General features: G+C 44.7%; 1 non-coding gene across 1 annotated transcript; it reads right to left on the bottom strand.

The window, feature by feature from the left end:
• Positions 1 to 6,803: 6,803 nt before the first annotated feature.
• On the bottom strand, positions 6,804 to 6,875 carry TRNAA-UGC. The gene has a single exon. It is a non-coding gene; the product is annotated as a tRNA-Ala (tRNA).
• Positions 6,876 to 8,003: the final 1,128 nt, after the last annotated feature.

The raw sequence follows: 8,003 nt of genomic DNA, 5'->3' as shown, positions 1-8,003 counted from the left end.
TTCCTGAGCTTCCCAGGGCGGTCGCGGGGGCTCCCCGGTGCCGCGCCCCTCCCGCGCTGCGGGCCGCGGGTCAAGGACAATGACTCAGCAGATCTCAGGCCAGGCGCGGCCCTAAAGCTGGGGAAAGCTCGAGAACTTTCGAGGGGAGACACTGCAGAGGAGCTGGTGTCCAGGTTAAATTTGGAAAAGGGAGGCGGAAACCCCACACAGTTTTTTTTTTAGCTGGAACCCAAGGCTGAGGGAACGACATCCTTCTAGACTGTTCTTTCACCTTCCTGTCTATTCTGAGGGCCGGGTATGGAAAGGTCCTAGTTGGTTCCAACAGGGAGGCCTGGGAAATTTCTCTGGTTTCAATGGGTACGATTATTGTAATCAGGATCCATTCAATAATCGGACCCATTTAAACCGGAGGTTTTAAAAGACAGGAATAGAATCCCAGTCCTATTTCAGGGCAGGGTAGGGTGTCAAATATGAAATGTAATTCTACAGGGCAATTCTATTTTCATAAAAGAAGTGGGGAGAAAAGCATCACCAGCCAGGTTTTTAAATTTTTACCACAACCTATTTTATGATCCCTATGTGTCATTTCTTCACTATATTTTTAAAGTGTTTTAACATATACGAACATGGTGAGATTTTTTAAATGTGTCTTTTTAAAGTGTACAGTGAAGAGTCTCCTTCATGCCCTCAATTTCCCAGTCACTGTTCCTTCTGGAGTCTTCTAGAAATAGTCCCTGTTTCTACAAATGTATTGGAGGTAGGGAGACTATTTTGATTTCTACCCTTGAAAGCTTCAAAAAGAGAAAAAAAGAGGCTAGCAACTGAAAAATATTTTGCCATTAGGAAAAGACTACATTCTTGTTTTAAGTTATGAACATTACATTATTTAAACGGCACACTTAAAATATGCATCAAAGCAAAATGAACTTGCTACGTATTCTCTATGGTAACCCATGTTTGTGTGTATTTATGAAAATCCAAGATCTGTGCAATATTCAAAATAGACTTTGACATCTCTAATTTTTAACATTTTTAAGAGAATGAATTCATGTGTTAGTGGGAAATTAAAAGGAATAATAAGTGTCATCTTCCAGGATTGGCAGGAAACCCCAGTGAGTTCCAATACACATTTCTGCAAAGTTTTTGTTTTTTGTTTTTCCCCTAGATTTTGGGAAGGAGTTTTGAAAGGAATAAAAAGCTGAGATTCTTTGTGAGGTGACGAGGCCTGGCTTTCAACCACGCCCTGGTTGCTTTTGGCTGTTACTCTGTTGCAAGCCTTGTGATTCATGTTGTTTAAAGGCTGAGTCACCAGCTTTGTGACATAGCTTTTTTCAGAGTCCAAAAGGTACAGAGAAAAAACAGCCCTTACTGCAGAGGGATGGGAGGGAGAGGAGGACAGGAGGAGGAAAAAGGAAGAAGAGGGGATAAGGGTAGGGTGGGTAATGTGCCAAAGGTTAGCTACAAAGAGAAACCAATGTTGTCTCTAGCAGAAAAAAATTACTGAAAACACCCGAGCATTCCCTGACTTAAATGGTTATTGAAGCAAACAGAAGTATACCTTTCCCAAGGTCACTGAGGTGACAGAGAAAGAAAAGAAAATGGCCTCCCAAAACACAATGGTTCTCTAGAACAATGGTTCTCAACAAGGAGTGATTTGCCCTTCAGGGGAGATTTGGCAATATCTGCAGATATTCTTGGTTGTCACAACTCAGGGGAGGTTAGGGGGTGCTGTTACTGATACTAGCACTCTTAGTAGACACCAGGGATGCTGCCAAACATTCTATGAGGGACAGCCCCCCACAATAAAGAATTATCCTACCCAAAATGTTAATAGTGCTGAAATTGAGAAACTGTGTCCTCCAAAGGATTTTTGTTGTTGCAACGACGGCTTTTCTATTTTCCCAAAGGGTTCCCAAAGTCTAAATGTCCCACTTGGACTCAGGAGTCAGGTATCAAGTCACGCTCTTAAAACCTAAACCCTGCTGACCTAGAATGTGATGTGCTAGAATGTGCGAGAATCGGGATGAGTCACTGGATCCGTTTTCAGTTCGTTCCACCCACAGATCCGTCCTTTGCAGGCGCCCCAGAAAAGATTGCTTCAGAGCTGGCACCAATGGAGAAGGGACAGACGCCCAGCAACAGGGCGGGATTGGCAGGCGGAAGGGAGCATGTGACGGGCTGAGCTCACAAAGGGCCCGGGTGCTGGGCTGCAGCTGGGCGGTGCGGGGGTGGATCGGTGCCTGCTCTTCCGCCTTCCTTTCTCCCCTCCCCCTAAGGATTCAGTTCCCCCTTCTGAAAGTCACCACCTTGTATGTGATTTAATCCAGCCCCGTGAAACTGTCTGAGAGCATGAGTGAGGGTCAACAAACTTGTTTCCCCCAAGAAAAAGGGTGGAGTCAGAGAGGTGGTGGGAAGGGTTTGCCTTGCTTTGTCATCGCTTATATAACCAGAAAAGGTTGTCAAGGACGCCTGCAGGTTAAGGCCTGGCAAACAGGAAGAAAAAAAAAACCTTAGGGAATGTGTTCTTCCTGTTTCTACTTATGTTGTATAACTGTGTGGTGAAACACAAACTGCTGCACCTTAAAAATAGCCCATTCGGCCGGGCGCGGTGGCTCAAGCCTGTAATCCCAGCACTTTGGGAGGCCGAGACGGGTGGATCACGAGGTCAGGAGATCGAGACCATCCTGGCTAACACGGTGAAACCCCGTCTCTACAAAAAATACAAAAAACTAGCCGGGCGAGGTGGCGGGCGCCTGTAGTCCCAGCTACTCCGGAGGCTGAGGCGGGAGAATGGCGTGAACCCGGGAGGCGGAGCTTGCAGTGAGCTGAGATCCGGCCACTGCACTCCAGCCTGGGTGACAGAGCAAGACTCCGTCTCAAAAAAAAAAAAAAATTAGCCCATTCATCTCAGCAGTCAAAACCGGACTTAAGAGCTAGTCTCTAAATTTACCTAATTTAGGAACATTAGGAAGTTATTTAACCTATTGGGCTTTGTTTTTGTCGTTTTGGTTTTGTCTTAAAATTGTAAAATACACATAAAGTTTACCATTCTTAAGTGTACATTTTTTGTAGCATGAAGTACATTCAGTGTTGTGCATCACTATCACCGCCATCCATTTCTGGAACTTTTCATCTTGCAAAATAAACTCTGTCCCCATGATAAACTAACTCCCCATTTCTCCTCCCACTAGCCCCTGGCATCCACCATTCTACTTTGTGTCTCTATGAATTTGACTACTCATGTGACCTCATATAATAAGCTTTAAGTGTAAAATAAAATTTAATAGTTGAAAAAGCACTTTTTTCAAAGAGTATTTCTAGGAAGCTCCAGTTCCTCACACTAGCCTTTAACAATAACAACTCCTTGAGGTATTTTTTTTCCTTGTCACGCACTAGCAGAAAGATCTGGCTTTGTTTCTTTGTTTTTTGAAACGGTATCTCGCTCTGTCATGCAGTGGTATCATCATGGCTCACTCTGCAGCCTGGACATTCAGGCTCTGGTGATCCTCCCACCTCAGCCTCCTGGGTAGGTAAGACTACAGGTATGTGCCACCACACCTAAGTTTTGCTTTTTTTGTAGAGAGGAGGGTTTTGCACTTCAGGAGGCTGAGGTAGGTGGATACCTGAGGTCAGGAGTTGGAGACCAACCTGGCCAACGTGCTGAAACTCCATCTCCACTAAAAATACAAACATTATCAGGCACGGTAGCTCACGCCTGTAGTCCCAGCTACTCTAGAGGCTGAGGCAGGAGAATCACTTGAGCCCTAGAGGCAGAGGTTGCAGTGAGTCGAGATCGTGCGACTGCACCCCAGCCTGGGTGACAGAGTGAGACTCTGTCTCCAAAAAATAAAATAAGAGACAGAGGTTTCACCATGTTGCCCAGACTGGTCTTGAACTCCTGGGCTCAAGTGATCCTCCTGCCCTGACCTCCCACAGGGCTGGGAATACAGACGTGAGCCAATGTGCCTGGCTGAAATATTTAATTATAAGGTACAAAGTAATGTCATATAAGTGGGGGTCATAGTAAGAAATAAAAAATAAAAATAAAAAAAATTGAAAAAAATAGCCAGGCATGGTGGCTTGCACGTGTAATCCCAGCATTTTGGGAGGCCAGCGTGAGAGGGTCATTTCAGCCCAGGAGTTAAAGACCAGCCTGAGCTACATGGTGAAACCCTGTCTCTACCAAAACAAAAATTAGCCAGGCGGTGGTGCATGCCTGTAGTTCCAGCTGCTCGGGAGGATGATGTGGGAGCATCGCTTGAGCCCAGGAGTTTGAGGCTGCAGTGAGCTGTGATTGCACTATAGCACTCAGCCTGGGCAACAGGAACAGACCCTGTCTCAAGAAAAATAAATGAATAAATAAACAAAAGAAGAAACGAAACAGCAGTGAAACTGCCTTTACCAAAGTCATAACAGAAAATTATTACAATGAAAGAGATCTGACCTCACTGACGCCATCTTGCGCCTAACCTCCACCATCTTTGCTCATCCCTAGGTGTAGGCTGAACTGACTTTGGAGGAACTTAGTTTATAGTTTAATTTTGAAACAAAGGTGACAACAGCCTTTTTCCAAAACAAGCCCCCTTCCTGCCTGGGTACGAGACCGCTTTGCAGGACTAACAAATTGGTCACAAGATTAGAAATTATGGTTTAGGAGTCACGCAGCTGGAGACTGCAAGATTCTGTCCATGCCCAAATTGCTCCTGAGGATAAAACATCACTATTGTAAAACCTAAGACCAGTGCTTAAGATATTTTGCATACTCTGCACTCATTGGGACAACTGACACCGCCCAGATTGATAAACTGGCTCATCTGGTCTTGTGGCCCCCACCTAGGAACTGACTCAGGGCAAAAGGACAGCTTCGACTCTGTGATTTCATCTCCAACCCAACCCATCAGTACTCCCGATTTCCCGACCTCGCTACCCACCAAATTATCCTTCAAAACTCCAATCCCTGAGTTTTCAGGGAGACTGATTTGAGTAATAGTAAAACTCCCGTCTCCCACACTGCCAGCTGTGTGTGAATTAAACGTTCTCTATTATGCCAGGGTAAGGTGGCTCACGCCTGTAATCCCAGCGCTTGGGGAGGCTGAGGTGGGCGGATCATAATTTCCCTGTCTTAGTAAGTGGGCTCTGTCTAGGCAGCGGGCAAGGAGAAACCTTCGGGCAGTTGCAGAAGATGTAAGTTTTGTGTTAGTCCTGATGACTTCAGAAATTATCTTCAACGTTTTTTCCCTTAAAACCTTGTTGACTTTCAGGGAGAAATAACCTTTCCTGAAGCTCATTAGAAACAAGCTGTCACCAATGCGTCACCACCTAACTGGTGAGTCAGTTCACTAGTTTCAGTTTCCTCATCTCAAAAATGAGAGCTCTGGATCTAAGATTAGATGCTTTTACCATTGAAAACAGGAAGTCAAGTCAAATGAAAGAACGGGGTTAACAGGTGAGGAATTCATTATAATTGCAAAGAACTGTACCACAGAATGCAGCAGAACCCCTCATTTCATTCTTATTATTATTTAGACAGATGGGACCTGGGTAAATTTTAAAAATATTGTTTATTTATTTTTATGTATTTATTTTTGCCTAAAGATCATGCATGCAAGTAAATCTATCTTTCTTTTTTTTCTGTCTTTCTTTCCTTCTTTCTTCCTTTGTTTCTTTCCTTTTCTTTTCTTTATTGAGACAGATCTCCCTTTGTTGCGCAGGCTGCTTTCAAACTCCTGGGCTCAAGCAATACTCCTGCCTCACGCCTCCCAAAGTGCTGGGATTACAGGCCCGAGCCACCATCTTTTGCTTTCAATGGTAAGATACAGAAACACAGTGGAGGTGAAAGCAACTCCATCTTGGATGCTAATCTGCCAAGGTAACTTCTGATTAATGCCTCTTCCAGGAAGGCCTCTAAGATTTCTACTTTACTGTTACCATAAATTCTGCCCTTAGATCAGAACAACCTAGATCATAAATCCTGCTCTTATGTAGATTCATATAACATTCTTGCCTTTGCTTGAGGGGTCGACTTCAATTGTCCTAAATATTCCTTCCCCATGGTATAGAAGCCCTGGGTTGGGGGTTATGGCACAGTGAACTTTATATCCTCTGATGATCATCCTGAGACTATGGCTTCTGTTGGTAAGTCCCTAATAAATGTTTTTGCCTGAGAAACTGGGTTTGTCAGCCCCTTTCTTTGGCCTCTCAGCTCCCTTGACCTTTGGGGTAGGTTTGCAGGTCTCCTCACCACGGAACACAGTGTATGAATATAAATGTAAATTGCATGTGCATTACAGCATGGAGAAGTGTCGCTGAGGAAGCAGAGAGCAAAGCCCTGGTGGGATACGAGTTTGCCTTTGGGTTCCTCCCATGCAAAAGAGGTGGTTAGTGGCAGTGCAGAAGAGTGAGATGGCAAACGGGGGGCCCAGACCTTCCAGCAACTTACACACTTGCCCCCCTGGATGGCCAGGAATGCGTCAACAGCCCTCGAGACCAGTGCAGTGCAATCACAGTGGCACGAGATGTGGTGTACACTCCCCAGATGATCTTCCTGCTCACGTTTGCTGTGGTTTCAATCATCAAGTCAGGTTTTGCCTTAACACTTTTCTGCTGATTACTCCCATCAGCCTCTTCTAGCTCATGTGCATTTGAAACATTAGAGATTTCAGAATGGGAAGACCACGCCTGGTGTGAAAATCTGAGCTCCAAGTAGTGCCCGGAATCATAATACATATAATGATCACATCCATGGCAGTTTAATGATAAGGAGCTATGGACCAAAATGAATAGAGAAATCAGCAAAACTATAATGGAGATGCCGGGGATCGAACCCGGGGCCTCATGCATGCAAAGCATGCGCTCTACCACTGAGCTACATCCCCCTCCCCTTTCTGTGCTTACTTTTGGAAGTCCTTGTTATACTCTGTTCTTAAAGGCTTTTTTTTTTCCTGTTTCCACGTGTTTCATTTTTATTTTTGACTTTTATTACTGTTTTAATTGACACATAACAATTGTGCACATTTATGAAGTGTGGTGTGATGTTGTGATCTATGTACACAATTTGTGATGTTCAAGTCAGGACAATGACCACATCCATCCCTTCAAACATATATCATTTCTTTGAGTTGGGAGACATTAAAAATCTATGCTTCCAGCTATTTGAAAACATAAATAAGTTGTTGTATTCACCCTATAGGGACACTGGAACTTATTCTCCTATTTAGCTGTACTTTTGTATCCAGTAACCCACCTTTGGCTATTCCCACCTCCCCCACCTTCACCACCTGCGGTAACCACTATTCTACTCTCTATTTGTGAGACCAACTATTTCAGCTTCCGCAAATAAGTGAGATCATGCGGTATTTATCTTTCTGTGCTTGGCTTATTTCACTTTATGTAATGTCCCCCAAACTTAACCATGTTTTTGTTTTTGTTTTGTAGAGGAAAAATGCCAGGATTTCATTTTGTTTTGTGTTTTTTTTTTTTTTTTTTTTTTGAGACGGAGTCTCACTCTGTCGCCGGGGCTGGAGTGCAGTGGCCGGATCTCAGCTCACTGCAAGCTCCGCCTCCCGGGTTCACGCCATTCTCCTGCTCAGCCTCCCGAGTAGCTGGGACTACAGGCGCCCGCCATCTCGCCCGGCTAGTTTTTTGTATTTTTTAGTAGAGACGGGGTTTCACAGTGTTAGCCAGGATGGTCTCGATCTCCTGACCTCGTGATCCGCCCGTCTCGGCCTCACCAAAGTGCTGGGATTACAGGCTTGAGCCACCGCGCCCGGCCTGTTTTGTGTTTTTTTAAGGTCGAATAGTATTCTACTGTGTATGTACACCACATTTTCTCTATCCATGTGTCTGTTGACGGACACTTGGGTGGATTCCACATCTAGGCACTTGTGAATAAAGCTGCAATACACATGGGAGTGCGAGAGGCTTTTAGTTTCTGGTTGGTTGGTTTGTTTTGAGACAGAGTTTCACTCTGTCGCCCAGGCTGGAGTGCAGTGGCCTGATCTTGG

The sequence above is a fragment of the Trachypithecus francoisi genome, unplaced genomic scaffold, assembly GCF_009764315.1.
Source record: "Trachypithecus francoisi isolate TF-2019V2 unplaced genomic scaffold, Tfra_2.0 Lachesis_group11, whole genome shotgun sequence".
Classification (NCBI taxonomy): Eukaryota; Metazoa; Chordata; class Mammalia; order Primates; family Cercopithecidae; genus Trachypithecus; species Trachypithecus francoisi.
This window is presented reverse-complemented; position numbering and strand designations above follow the sequence as displayed.